This window comes from Corvus brachyrhynchos, unplaced genomic scaffold (assembly GCF_000691975.1).
Source record: "Corvus brachyrhynchos isolate BGI_N302 unplaced genomic scaffold, ASM69197v1 scaffold106, whole genome shotgun sequence".
NCBI classification, from domain to species: Eukaryota; Metazoa; Chordata; class Aves; order Passeriformes; family Corvidae; genus Corvus; species Corvus brachyrhynchos.
The window spans coordinates 3274839-3288652 of NW_008238834.1; the positions used below are offsets into that span (position 1 = coordinate 3274839).

The window sequence follows — 13814 nt, forward strand, 5'->3', positions numbered from 1 at the left end:
AAGTAAATTATTCTTTCTTCTCAATGCTATTTTATCCTGATATACTTGACATGATTACCATGTTAAGAAAAATCACTAATTAAAGTATTTAAGTCCAATTACTGACAAAATGTTGCAGCTCATTTATTCAAGGACCATATACCCAGACCTCCTGCAACAATTAGCTCTTTGCTGAACTACAGGATTTCAAGAAGACAGCTGGAAAATATCAACCTTTGGACTAACACAAAAAGTAAAAGTATGTATAAACAATTACAAACACACATATACATTGTTCTTCATGAATCAATAGCTTGTGTTTTTCCTTTGTACATAAAAAAAGTAAAAAGTACAATTAAATTGTAAAGAAATTCAAAATTAAACAAACAAACAAAACAAATGATACGTGCGAAATAACAACCTTATGAAAAGGAAGGCTGGATGATGTTCTAACTAAACAAGAATTATTACCCTCATAGCTATCATTACTGCAGTTCTATTGTTTCTCTACTGACATATATAACAGCATTCATAGGCAAGAAGACCAGGATAAATTATCTTAATTAGCTAGTCAGGCATCTTGCACAATAGAGGCCATAGGGCTGCCCTAAATTAATTTTTCCTTTTATGGTCTTGAATGTACACACATGCTCAAACTCATTTGAAGTGACTGTTATGGAAAGTTCACCCACAGTCTGGACAAGTCCTAATTTGAAATTTTGAATACAGTAACCACTAAAAGTACATGCCTCACATCCCATCTGAGTTTAGTGCCAACACCCAGAAAACACCTTTGCCTTGGAGCCTTACCACTACCCTGTTCCTGTTTCCTGTATAAGAAAGATCACAGCTATCTTAGACCTTCCCTTTGACAAGACTCATGCAGTCCACTAGACTCCAGTCTATTAAGTGACTCTTCAGTCACTCAATCACCTCATTTTCTCCAAGACCCCTCAGTTTTTTCAGAACCTCCCATTAACAGTGATCACGAGGAAGAGACATGGCATCCAAGGCAGGGGATATTCCTTAATCCTTTTTTCACTTAATCACTGAATGTTTTGGATTGGAAAGGATCTTCAAAGATCACCTAGTTCCGGCCCACATGACCTTGAGCAGGGATATCTTTCAGGTTGTGTGGGCCCCATGCAACTTGGCCATGAACACTTCCAGGGATGAGGCATCCACAACAACTCTAAGCAATTTGTTACACTGTCTCACCATCCTCATCCTGAAAGACTTCTTACTTGTATCTGGTACCATGCTACCGTCTTTCAGTTTAAAACCTCGGTCTGTCACTACAGGCCCTGATAAAAGTCTCTCTCCACGCTTCTTACATGCTCCATTTATACACTCACAAGTCCACAATAACTCTTCCTGGAGCCACTCCAGACTGAACAATCTGAACTCTCTCAGCCTGTCCTCATAGCAGAGGTGCCCCAGCCTTCTGCTCATCTTCGTGGTCTCCTCTGGACCTGTTCCAACTCTTTTTACACTGTTCTTATGTTTGGGGCCCCAGAGCTGGATGCAGCACTCCAGGTGGGGTCTCACCAGACCAGAGCAGAGGGGCAGAATCACCCCCCCTGACCTACTGGCCACACTTCTTCTGATGCTGGCAAGAATACGGTCATCTCATGTTCAATTTTTCATCCACCAATATCTATGTTCTTCTTTGCAGGGCTGCTCTCAATTAATTCCTCCAGTCTCTGTTGCTACTGGGGATTTCCCTGATCCAGGAGCAGGACCTTGCACTTGACCTTGTGGAAAATTATAATGATCCCTGGGCCCACTTGAGATCTTTAGTATTTATTTGAACAGCAGCCTTAGGATTCTTAGGTCTTTTTCAGCACTGCTCTTGAACAGAAATATCCACATCCTGAAAGCATGGTGCACATACCTCTTGCTAAAAGTACAATAATAATTTTTCTGTATTAAACAGGCATGACTCTCAGTTAATCCAGATAACTCCAATCCTGGAGCTGTGAGACAAATTTGGAAAAAAAAAATTTGAAAGTCTCCCACTCATCTGAAAGTGGACACAACAGGACACGGTAAGAGTCTCACCATTACCCTACCCAGCATTTCTTACTATTATCTCCAACACTCCATCACCTTGTTCATCATCTGCCCTGCAAGCACCTGTGTTTTGCAATGTGCATGGATCTCAGTTATGCAGCAGTTCTACCTTTCAAGTTCATCTGCTTCTGCAGGACGAAGAGATTTCTGCTGCACCTCAGCAAGCACACCGCCACAGGAAAGCAAGCACTCACATTCTTCCTGTCTTCGTAAGCAGGACTGGCTTATTTGTAGGCTGTAGAGCCACTTGTCCTAAACAAGGGTTGGTTCCTGCAAAGTAGGTGTATCCTCTGTCTCCAACAGAAAAGTTTTGTTCCAAATGTGGGCATTTCACTAGTCATTTCAAAAACTTGCTACTGAAAAAAAAAGAATATTCATTCTTTGCTTTCTAAAACTAGGGTACTACCTTCCCTTACATTCATGTTGTTTCATTTGCTTACGGGATCAAAATACTCAACCCTTTCCAGCTCCAGACTAGCAATTAGTGACTTGTACCAAGTACACCAAGCCTGCAATGATGGCCTGTAACATGAAACTACACAGCGTTTGCTTGCCATTCCTTGTTCGCTCCTGTTTCGACTCACCTTCTGCTGATTTTCCCTCTACCACTTAAAATTGCTGAAAGGGCTTTAAACACAGTGCATAAAAGCATTTCTGCAAAAGATGTCAAAGACACTTTTCCTGAGAGTGTTCTTATTTGATGGAGTGAAACAAAGGGAAACCATCTTAGTATTTCCTGTGATGGGTAGCTTTATCAACATACAGCTCAAAAAAAAAAAAGTTGAAGTCTTCAAACATCTTCTAAAGACATTTTAGAGATGACATCAGTTTTCTGTTCCTCTTTTTAAAAGGTTTTCCATATTAGTCAATGGGCCTTCCCTCTAATTTAGATGTTCCAAGCGTGAACTACCCAACAACATGTAAAATACATCATCAGTCTCTACTCTCTGAACATGAGCAAAGTGAACACAACAGATAACTTTGGTAAGTTTTAGCCATGGTACAAGATACCAAATAAAACAGTAATAGATGAGAGAAGGGTAGTAAAGGAGAGTGAAGGGATGCTGGAACAACAACTAGAGGGCTGTAAATTATCTTTAAAAGAGAAACAGACCACTAATAATCAAAGAGCAATAGAAAATAGTTTTGACACATTTCATGTAGGTAAATACTGTTCACTCCCAAAAGGATACACCACAGCACAAAGACACCATTCAGTTTTTATTGACCAGTTCAGGCAATGCTCTTCTAAATAAGTAAGTAAAAGCCTTGGCCATTTTGTGTTCTCAATCACTCTGGTACCTTGTTTTAGCAGGACACAATGCATGTTTAAGGATTCTCTTCAGGCTAAGTAACTGCTGTTTAGTAACAAATTTTCTTGTTCCTAACCAGTAAGCAAGGCATGTAGCAATATTCTTCTGACTCAGAAGTATTGCCAAAAGGAGGACAATTTCCATTTCAATTAAATGTTAAATTGAATGGTGGAGGGAAGATGTTAGGGATTTAGCAGAAGCATGCACATCAAACAACTTACTCCTCACTAACCTGCGTGAGTTTTTAAAATTTTGGTCACAGGTCAGAAGGATTGCAGTCATGAGTAATAGGGAAACAACAAATTTACACTATTTGAAAAGAATTAATGTTGCCTGATAGAGATATTTCAATGACAGAACTGCTGATCTTCAAAAATAAGCAGCATGATTAAAACAGCTTAAATTAAAACCGCCTTGCTGCAGATTTGACAGCCTCCGAAAATTTCAATAAACCCAAGTATTTATTGAAAACAAAATAAAAAATACAAGCATTTAAAATAATTCCATTTTATCATGTCACCATAAAACAAGAAAAAGAAAACAGTCTTGTCATTATTCTATGTCTCTCCTGGAAGGTGGGGGAGATGTATTTTAAGTCCTTTTATGTAGTTTTCTTACTCATTTCAGTGTTTTGGTTCTTCTTATACTGATGGTTTAGAGATATGTAAAAACCTGTATTTCTCATAAGTTCAAATAGGAAGATGTATCTGAGAGAAAGCTACATGTCATCCCTATACAGCAGAAATGGGATTTCTTTGCTAAGCTCCTAAACTTCCAAAATTCTTTAAGTCCTTACCAGCTTTATAAACTTAATACTTCTAAATGTCATCTTTCCAGCAATGCAGGAAAGCAGGAAGCAAAGCAATACTATCATTCAACAGGTTAGCTTTAAGAATCAATTTTGCATATTTTTGAACACTGTCTTTAGACTAAACACAAAATCAATCTGCTGAAAAATGGGCTCAGCTGTTTGGAGCAATCTGTGGACTGCCTGCCAGAACCTACTGCTATTCACAGAGTACTACTAAGAGGGATAACTGAGCCTGAGCAGAATTAGAGGTAAATTCCTGTACCTGCAGCCACAAAGGAATGGCACAGTTCATTGGTGACTGCTCTAAGGTAAGATCTGCACAATACAACACTAAACCCCAAATACACAGTAAGAAGAAAGGAGAAATACACAGAAGGGAGTTACTCCTTTGGAACTGTCTACACGGAAGAAGAAGCACTTCATATTTCTACCAAGTACTGGCTGTAACTCAACAGGAAGAAGCTATATTGTCCCCAAGCAAAGTCCTATTTGACATCAAATGGAGAGCTCAGCAATTGCTCCTTATCACACAAGCTGACAGGTTTGCATTTTCTGCTCATATAACACCCAGCATTAAACTGCCAGGCTAGGAATGGGGAGAATTATCCAGCCACTCCCAACCAGTAGACTAATGGGGTTTTTTTATGTCCCCTCTTTGAGGGAAGATTTTTTTTTTCTAAAAGTGCCTGGCAATTTTTATTTGATAAATTCTCTGCTAGTGCTAAGGGCTCATGATGTGTTTTACCTGCCCTCATATCTTTCCATAGCCTGACATAGCTATTACTTCTGACTTTTGTTATTTTTGTTAAGAGAGTTGAGAACTGCTTTACATCCTTGTCAGTACAAGTAACGAGCCCACACAGTATCTGTACAACATCCAGTTCTCCCAGTTAGGAACCCCAATAACCTTTTGGGTCCAAGTTTCCAACCACTGATTTCCCCATAGCTCCTAGTGAGGAACTGCTTGCCCCACCATGATTGTATCTGGCAGAGTAAAATGTTCAAAGGATACAGTTTTCCATTATATACATAACCTCAAATGTTCTTGTGAATTATTTTGTAACCCCAAACTACTTTTATAGAATGTTCAGGCTGATGTAGGAACTAAAGAAAAAAAAATAAAAAATACTCATTTCAATACAAAAAAAAAAAAAAAAACAAAAAACCACCCTGACAGAACTCTACCATCCTCGATATATAACTGAACATAAGTATAATAAATGGTACAGAAAAACAGAAGTGGTACAATAGCAATTGGATTGTAGTAATTTCTTATTTTTGATTCAAGCATCAGGACAGAATCTGATGGCAGGATCAGATTGATCAGTACAAGCTGCCACAAATCATGACATAAAAAGCAGAGTTTCCAAAAGGGAAAAAAAAAAAGAAAAAAAATAGGAGATTGCCTGTGACAGGAATCAAGACCTATAAACAGGAAAAATAAAGGAGCGGGGGGGGTTGTGTGTATGTGAGCATGGCACAGCATGAAAAGTACTTTAAAAGGATACCAGTCATTCCAAGTGTCTGTTCCAACAAACAAAAAAGGTATCTGCACTGCCTACCTTTTGTACCTGAATATTTGAAGGCTGGATCACCTCACAGAGACTTTGTTTATAACCATTGTAGAGACACAGGCTCCTGTAGAGGAGCAGTGATTTTGAGGACACTGAAATATTTTTTTTTTAATTCCTAACATTGAGCAGAAACTTTAGAGCAGAAAGACATCTTTCTGACACTAGGGACTAGCATAACGAGAAGAGCAGGGCATATAACCCTGTTGTCATCCCCTCACCCCAGCAATCAAACCGGTTGTCAGGAAGAGCCAGATAGCCTGGCAGAGTTAGATACTTGGAAATTAAGCAATGTGAATATATCCCACTTGTTAACTTTCAAACCTGCTGTAAAGGCAGAGCAGCTCCAAACAATACAAAATATGAAACAGGCTACAGAGTGCTGATTTTAAATCTCTGAAACACAATTCATGGAAGAAAACAAAAGACTTCTACTCAGCTGCTGTGCCAGTCAAACTAGTGTCCTTTTAAAATAATTCCTAGTTTAACTAATGACATTTATATTTGGTAATGGACTTCAGGTGGAATTCATCTTCCAAATTTAGACATCCATCTGGGGGTGAGATGAATCATGCAGTGAAAGTTCTTATTTCTCTCTACTGACTATAACGGGAGCCTACAGAACCAGCTCATGTATAGGCAGCCAAAGCTGGCATTCACCAACCTGTCTCCTGACAGCTAACGCACAAGCTTAAGTGGCATGGCATGCCTAATGGTCATTTTCTTCCACTGACTCAAAAAATCAGGCTAGAAAAGTTGTCTTTCAACAGGGTGAGAAGCAGCACTGCCACAAATAAGCAACTGGAATTAGCTTAAGTTGTATGTAAATATTAGCATTCATTATTTTCCCCCTGCACAACAAATAGATGTCTGTTCATGGAAGAATAAGCACACCTTTCAGATAAAACCACACACGCTTCTGACATCTTTGTACAAATCTTGACATCTTTGAATATGAAATAAATATTTTAAAATAATGCAACCACATAAGGAAAGCTATCAAGAAGTTCACATCCTCAGAAAAAGATGTGTAACTGGATGAAAATACTTTACAAAAAGTCTACTAATTCCTTAACCTCAGCCTAAACTTCAAAAATATTTCTACAGAAAGCAGGAACTAAGGATTCAACAATCAGTGACAGACTAAAGTATACTACTAAATCAAAATAATCTATTATGATTGAACCAAACAGTTAAAACCTGTTATTTGCAGAGCTGTCACCTTCACAAAAGGAACAGGGCAGCTATACTAAATAGCAGTCTCTCGTTTCAAATAGTGTGAAGAGTCTCATATAGAATACTGCTGTTCAACACAATATTACTTCTTAATTTACAAGTAGAGAGGTCTCTTGATTATTTCAGTAGTCATTAGAGACACAGAGAAGTATATTTTTATCAATAAGCATGTCTGGAGGAGGAAGTGCAATACAAAATCACTGCAAAAGAGTCAGAAGGGAAAGCAGAAATAATCTGCCTACATTCAGCCCAGGCCATGCATTTGTTCAACCTCTACACACTCAAAACCACCTCTTCCTTAGAACATCCACTACATGACCAAAATGTACTATGCACCAGTAAGAGGAAAAAGTCTTGTGAAATTAAGCCATTCACTGACACGTACCTGCAGTCCTATCCCTGGTCTGAATACGATCAGATTTTAGATTTTGGAGATTTTATATTTTGGTGGCACGCACCAGGTCTCGCAAAGAAAAGAATATGTAACCAGAGGCCCTAAAACACCCCTTAAATATCTTAGTATCCCAGTGTGGGCCAAAGTTTGAGCGCTACTGCTAGAAAGGATTACAGAAAACTGGTAGCAGAGAAATAAAAAAGGGGCAGGTTTTGAAACAAAGTAATGGCTGTACTTAGCAAGATCCAGAGGTCCGCGTCCATTCCAATATCCTCTCACTAACAGCAGCCAAGAACGAAGCATGTAAGAATACAATAACTACATAGCAATGCTTCCCCAGAATATTCCTTGATCCCCCAACAGTTTGCAGAAGCAGGATTTCCTGAACAAGAATAGGTAGGTATTTGATGATTCTTCCACAAAACAGCAGTTTCCCTCTCCACTGATGTAATGTTTAGACTCCTTAAATTCCTGGGGCAAGAAATTCTATAGCTTAATTACACGTTCTGTTGGGAACCACCTCCTTTTGTCTGTTTTCAATTCATCAGCTGCTATTTTCATTAGATACCTCTTAGTGTGTGTGCACTAAAATAGACAGTGAATAAACACCCCCTATTTTTGTCCCATTGGTTGCTGAACACTTAACAGGATTCTGTCACACCACTTTCTGGTCACCTTTTCTACCTTAACAAATTCATGCTGCTCCTCTTACAGAAATTGTTCCATATTTCAGATTTTCTCTTCCTTAAAACTTCAACTACGTTCTTTTTGTGGTGATTACAGGGCTAGGTGTAAGCAGGGCAAAACTGTGTAAGATGATTAAATTTCTTAAAAGTTATAATCATTATTCTCCCTTTCTTTCCTAACCATTTCTAGTGGCAGTAGTCAGCTTTGAGCTCAACTTTTTAGATGAGAAGGCAAGCTTGTTCCTCCCCAACTCCAAATAGAACACATGAAGCAATTTATGAGAAATTTCATCTGCCATTTTAATGTCTGGTTGCTGAGCAATGTTGAGTCCCTGTGTAATGCTAGGGTCTGCCTTTGCATCTGCTACCCATCAGTGAAGTCTGTGAGCTCACTTTTCTTCTATACACCTTATTAACTTGAACATGCTCTGTTAACATAACCCTGGACAATTGTTACCTGGAGCTACGCTATACTCTATTCACTACCAACTTTTCCTCTTATATTTTAGTCATTAATTTAGCCACATAAAATCCTTTCCCACTATCCTGTGGCTGCTTAGTTTCTTCAAAATTCTTTGGTGGGTGTCCTAGTCAAATGCTTGTTGGACATCCAAGGAAATTCCTTCTGTCAGATCTTTATTTATGTACTTGCCTTCAAAAAACCTCCAGCGAGTTTGCAAAACATGACATCCCTTCACAGCAAGGTCTTAACTCTTCCTCAATACATCATGTTTATCCACGTTACTTTCATTATTATTATTTTGACTGATTTACTTGGAACAGATGTCAGGCTTAGTAATCTGTAGTTCCCCAGATCTGTCCTGAAGCCTTTTTTCCAAGTAGTGTCACATACAGATTAGGACACTATAGATCACACACACATGAATTTATATCTTAGCTAAAGCTATCTTAGGTGTCGTATTTGTTGCTCACTGTCTACAACACAATGATCCTTGCTTGCTTGCTGTTTGGAAAGCTGCACTTCTAAATGCAAAGCAGGCCTCTCTAAAGACATGAAAGTGGTTTTCATTTTTTCACAGAAGGTTTAAGCATTATCTTTAGGAAGATCAGTACATGATAAAGATTTACTGTAACAGTAATACTACAAACATTTGATTGCATCAAAAAGCCTCTCTTATCTTTCCAGTCTGTAAATAATACTTCCATAAATATATGTTCCTGTGCAGCAGTAGCCATTCAACTATGTAATAGCTGTCCTAATTACCAGAAAACACAAATGAGCTTGTGAAGACAGTTATTCATTTGCAAATGAGACAGCATTCAAAGAGAAGTAAAACTTTTAACATCTTTCTGGAATTGAGAACTTCTGTAGAAATTACAACCAATAAGCAGGCAACTTGAGATATGGACTAAAACAATGTGCACAAGTATTTTTAGGCTCATCAATTGTGTGAAGTTGCAGTTTTATAACACAAAGTTTTTAAGTACCATCTAAGTTTCAGGTTTAAATTCACACAATTTTTCTTCAACACAGTGCCAACTTTCATCTCTTTTAACTCACAAGTCCAAAGACAAAGAGTTGAAAATTAGTCTTACAAACTGATCAAGTGCTTTTCTGTGGTGCAGGCTCAAATGCTAGATTCATTGTGACTGTATTTCTACTGGCAGGATGTTAAGGTTAAACCTAACAGTGTGTTTAAATCCACATGCAACTGCTCCAGCTCCTTTTTCACCTTTGTATTTTCCATGAGTCTAATAGAAGCTTGTAGTTCTAATACCAGCGGAAGAGCAGCACAGATTCGTCAATTCAGTCTGTTTAAGTCAAACGGAGGGAGAAGATCAAAAAAGCCATATTATCAAGATTGGTAAAAAGACCATTGGAGCAAGCACAGTGTTCACATCCTATGTTTTTACAGCACTAAGAAGAAAAAAGAAATTACCCTAATTATAGATGTTGAAAAAAACACCTTTCCAAATATGAGATGAAAACATTTCCTTGTCTTAAAGCTTCTGGTGCTGCCCAGTCTTCCAGGCAGCAGGAAAGTTAACAGTAGTCTCACTGCTACTGCTGCAGGAGTGAGAGGACACAGCTGACGATAAAGCCATACACAGCCTTGATATTAATAGCAGAAGGCTAAGACAAGCAAGAGAACAATGCAGTTGAAGAGAGTTTTCTCCCCTCTTCCCAAACTGGCATAAGAAAGCTGGGAGGAACAAACAAATTTGTCTGCAAAAACAAACAAAAATATTCTGCCTTTTCAACACCTGTATTTTGTTTAATTTCAACTGCCACACTTATTGTTTTGGCCCTCTTAAATCATTCAATGAAAATCACAGAACAGCTGAAACTGGAAGGGACATCTGGAGGATGCCTACCCCAACCCCCCTGCTCAAAGCATGTCAATGACAGCAAGTTGCTCAGGGCTGTGTCCAGCTGGGTTTTGAGTTCTTGCCAAGGATGGAGAATCCACAACATTTTTTTGGACCACCTGTTTCAGCGATCTATCACCCCTACCATAAAAAAAACCTCCTTTTTTTTTTATGTTTAAATAGAATTTCCTGTATTAAAATTTGTGCCCATTACTTTGTGCCATCAGTGGAAACTACTGAGAGCAGCCTGGCTCTGTCTTCTTTATTCCACCCCATTAGGTTATTTACACACATAGGGTGCTCCCGAGCATTCTCCTCTCCAGGCTGAGCAATCCTAGCTTTCTCAGCTTCTCCTCATAAGAGAAATTCTCCAGAGCCTTAGTCATCTTAGTGGCCCTTTGTTGGACTCTCTCCAGTCTGGCTATGTCTCTCTTGTACTGGGGAGCCCAGAAGCACACAGCACTTGAAGTGGGGCCTTATCAGTGCAGAGTACGGGGAAAGGATCACTACCTTGATCTGTTGGTAACTTTTCCTAATGCATCCAGAACACTTCTGACCTTCTTTGTTGCAAGTGTACATTGATGGCTCACATACATCTTTCCCACCAGGATCCCTGTGCCCTTTTCTGCACTTTCTTTTCAGCTGATTGGACCCTACCACAGACTGGAACCTGGAGCTGTTCCTCCCCAGGATCACTGAATTTCCTTTTACTGAACTTCTGGAGGTTCCCATCAGACAATTCCTCTGTCGATGTCCCTCTGGATGTCAGCACAACCCTCTTTGGTCTGTCAGCTCATCCTACAAGCTTGCTGAGGGTGTACCTCTGTGTGACCCCCAGGTCAGTAACAAAGGTGTTAAACAGGACTGGCTCTGGTACTGAGCCCCAGGGTACACTGCTAGTGACTGGCCACCAGCTTTTCAGCCACTTGAGACATTGTGCCACTGATGCCAACCCTTTGAGCCCATCAGGTCAGACAGTTTCCAGTCGCTTTCACTGTTCACCCACCTGGCGTGCACTTCATTGGTTTGTTTATAAGGATGCTATGGGAGACTGCACTGAAAACCTCACTGAAGTCAACATAAACAATGTTCACTGCTCTGCTCTCATCTACCCAGCAATCTCATCACACAAGGTGGTTGAACATGATTTCTTCTCCATGCTATGTTGACAGATCCAAATCAACAGCTTGTCTTTCACTTTTGAAAGTTATTCTAGCGTCTGTTCATCTTCTCCAATCTAAGCTTATGTTTCGGTTTTTTTCTTTGGATGTCTACAATACACTTACTAATAGCTGCACGTCTACTAATGGAAATGTCCCTAAAACAACTAACAATCTCACAGCACTGCTTAACAAACTACTTATTCCAGCCAGGCACTGAAATAACAATGCTTCTTTTTTTCTCCACAAATGTATGTAAACTAGTAGCAATGTTGTTGCAGCTGTAATGGCCTAATGACCTCAGAGAAGCAAGGAAAACACCCTCCTCCCTGCCCCCAAATACACTCACTACTTACCACCATGCCCGTAAGAAATTTTCTCTCCTTTAAACTGAGTATTTTGTTAACAGCATCCTTTCTACACATTTAGGATAATAGCCATATTTTGTCAGGCTTTTGACAGAAATAACTTCTTTTCTCAGATTTCCTGGCCTCCCTGAAACAGAAACATCAGAAATTTCAGGGAGCATCTTCTCCACATGCTTTTTTCTTAACATTTTTCACCTTCTCTCTTCCCTTCAGAAGTGCAGTGAAGAAATCTCAGACTCAAACTATGCTTAGAAAAGGTCCATCCTTACACTCAGGGATGAAAGAAAGCACAGCACTAAACCCTCTGCACTCAAGTGATGGTGTACTTAGAAGGTAAGCATCCTTTCAATCTCCACTAAAACTAAAGATGCATCAAAACATTTTGGCCAGCAAAGAAGCGATGCAATTTTCATAAATTCTGTCCACTTTTAAACAATTCCAGGTAATGGATAATCCAGTAGCTGGCTTGGCTAAATGGTAGCTCAACTCTGTAAGCACTGCAGTAATGACAGGCTACAGTTGTGGTTTTACACTGTATTATACATCCAACTAAGTGTTTCAAACACATGCTGTGGCATTAAATGGAACTGGAAGAGCAGATTACAACATGAATCCTGTATTCTTTCACCAATTTAGTGATGTACTGCCAAAAAGGAGTCCATTTTAAAAGCCGTGTTGTACGTTTGGCCAGGACACGTCTGCTGTAGTTCCGACAGACCATGGACAATTGTCTGACAACCACTTCTGGGGTACTAATGCTCTCTGCAGCCCAGTGATTGACTAAAATATTTGAAACAAATTTTGACATAATCCAAATCAGATTATAACAATTTTCAAGCAGCTGATGCTCTGGGCCAATGCTAGTTGACAGCACCCATTTAAAAACTCTTTCACACCCCTACAAAGTTAAATCAACTTGGCACTCTCTCTGGTAGGCAATTGTCTCCTTAAAGTATGAGCACTATTTATTCAAGTGAATTGCTGCATTAAGGGGGCAGTTGGCTGGCATGGGGAGGACCGGACTGACTGACAATGCGCCTTAGTCACAAAGAAATTGCAGCAAGAGTTTCTAAAAACCAAAAAGCAGTTAGGACTGTGAATAGATGAAGCAGGCTGAAGACACAAAAGTACAGGATGTGTCCAGGAAGATGCCAGTGCTTCAATAAGCTTCCTAACTATGACTAATCTTAAAACAGTTCTTATGTCGTGTTTTGTAAATTTAGCATCTCAAGTGTTTCAGAGAATTTCAGTTTACTACTTAACCCCTTAATACCAGCTAAATATTGCAACAACAGTTATTTGTGGAGGGTTTTTTTTTTCCACAGCTATGTATGCTAAACAGCTAAGAGCTCTGTGAAGCTTCCTAGAGAGGGGATTTTATTTCACCTCTGAAATGTTACCAAAGAAATGCAGGGCAGCATTTAAAGGCTCATTCTCAAATTATTCTAAGGAGATTACAATATTCCCATCCCCCTTCCCCTTGTGAAATTTCAAGGATAAAGTACAAGAAAGCCATACAGAAAGTGCTTAGGTCATAATAATCACACAGGCAGTTGAATTAATTCATGATTCCAACAGACACCAGAAGCACTGAAAGAAAAACTTGATACGCAAGAGTGCAAATGATAGATTTTACAAGAAGTATAGCAGAGTATTACGTAAGTAATCAAATCACTACATTTGAGCTCATTTGTCAAGTATGATTACTTCATCATTTGTGTACACAATGCAGATACTGTTGTGTAAAGCATTAGTGAAAGATGCCAAAGGCACTACTGTCTACTGTGGAACTCAACAGGATAACGCCGGACACCACCACCAAACACATGGGATAACATCCAGACCAATTTTTGGTGTAAATGAATTACCCTCTTCTCACCTCAGTAAGACTA

The 13814-nt window shown here is 39.2% G+C and overlaps 1 protein-coding gene across 1 annotated transcript in view; it reads right to left on the reverse strand.

Moving 5' to 3' along the window:
- The window catches only part of YES1 (YES proto-oncogene 1, Src family tyrosine kinase), a 38733-nt gene extending 26799 nt beyond the window's left edge, over window positions 1–11934 (reverse strand). The window contains exon 1 of the mRNA XM_008636817.2: window positions 11911–11934. The gene's annotated coding sequence lies outside the window, so the exon portion shown is untranslated. The remainder of the gene's footprint in view (window positions 1–11910) is intronic.
- Window positions 11935–13814: the final 1880 nt, after the last annotated feature.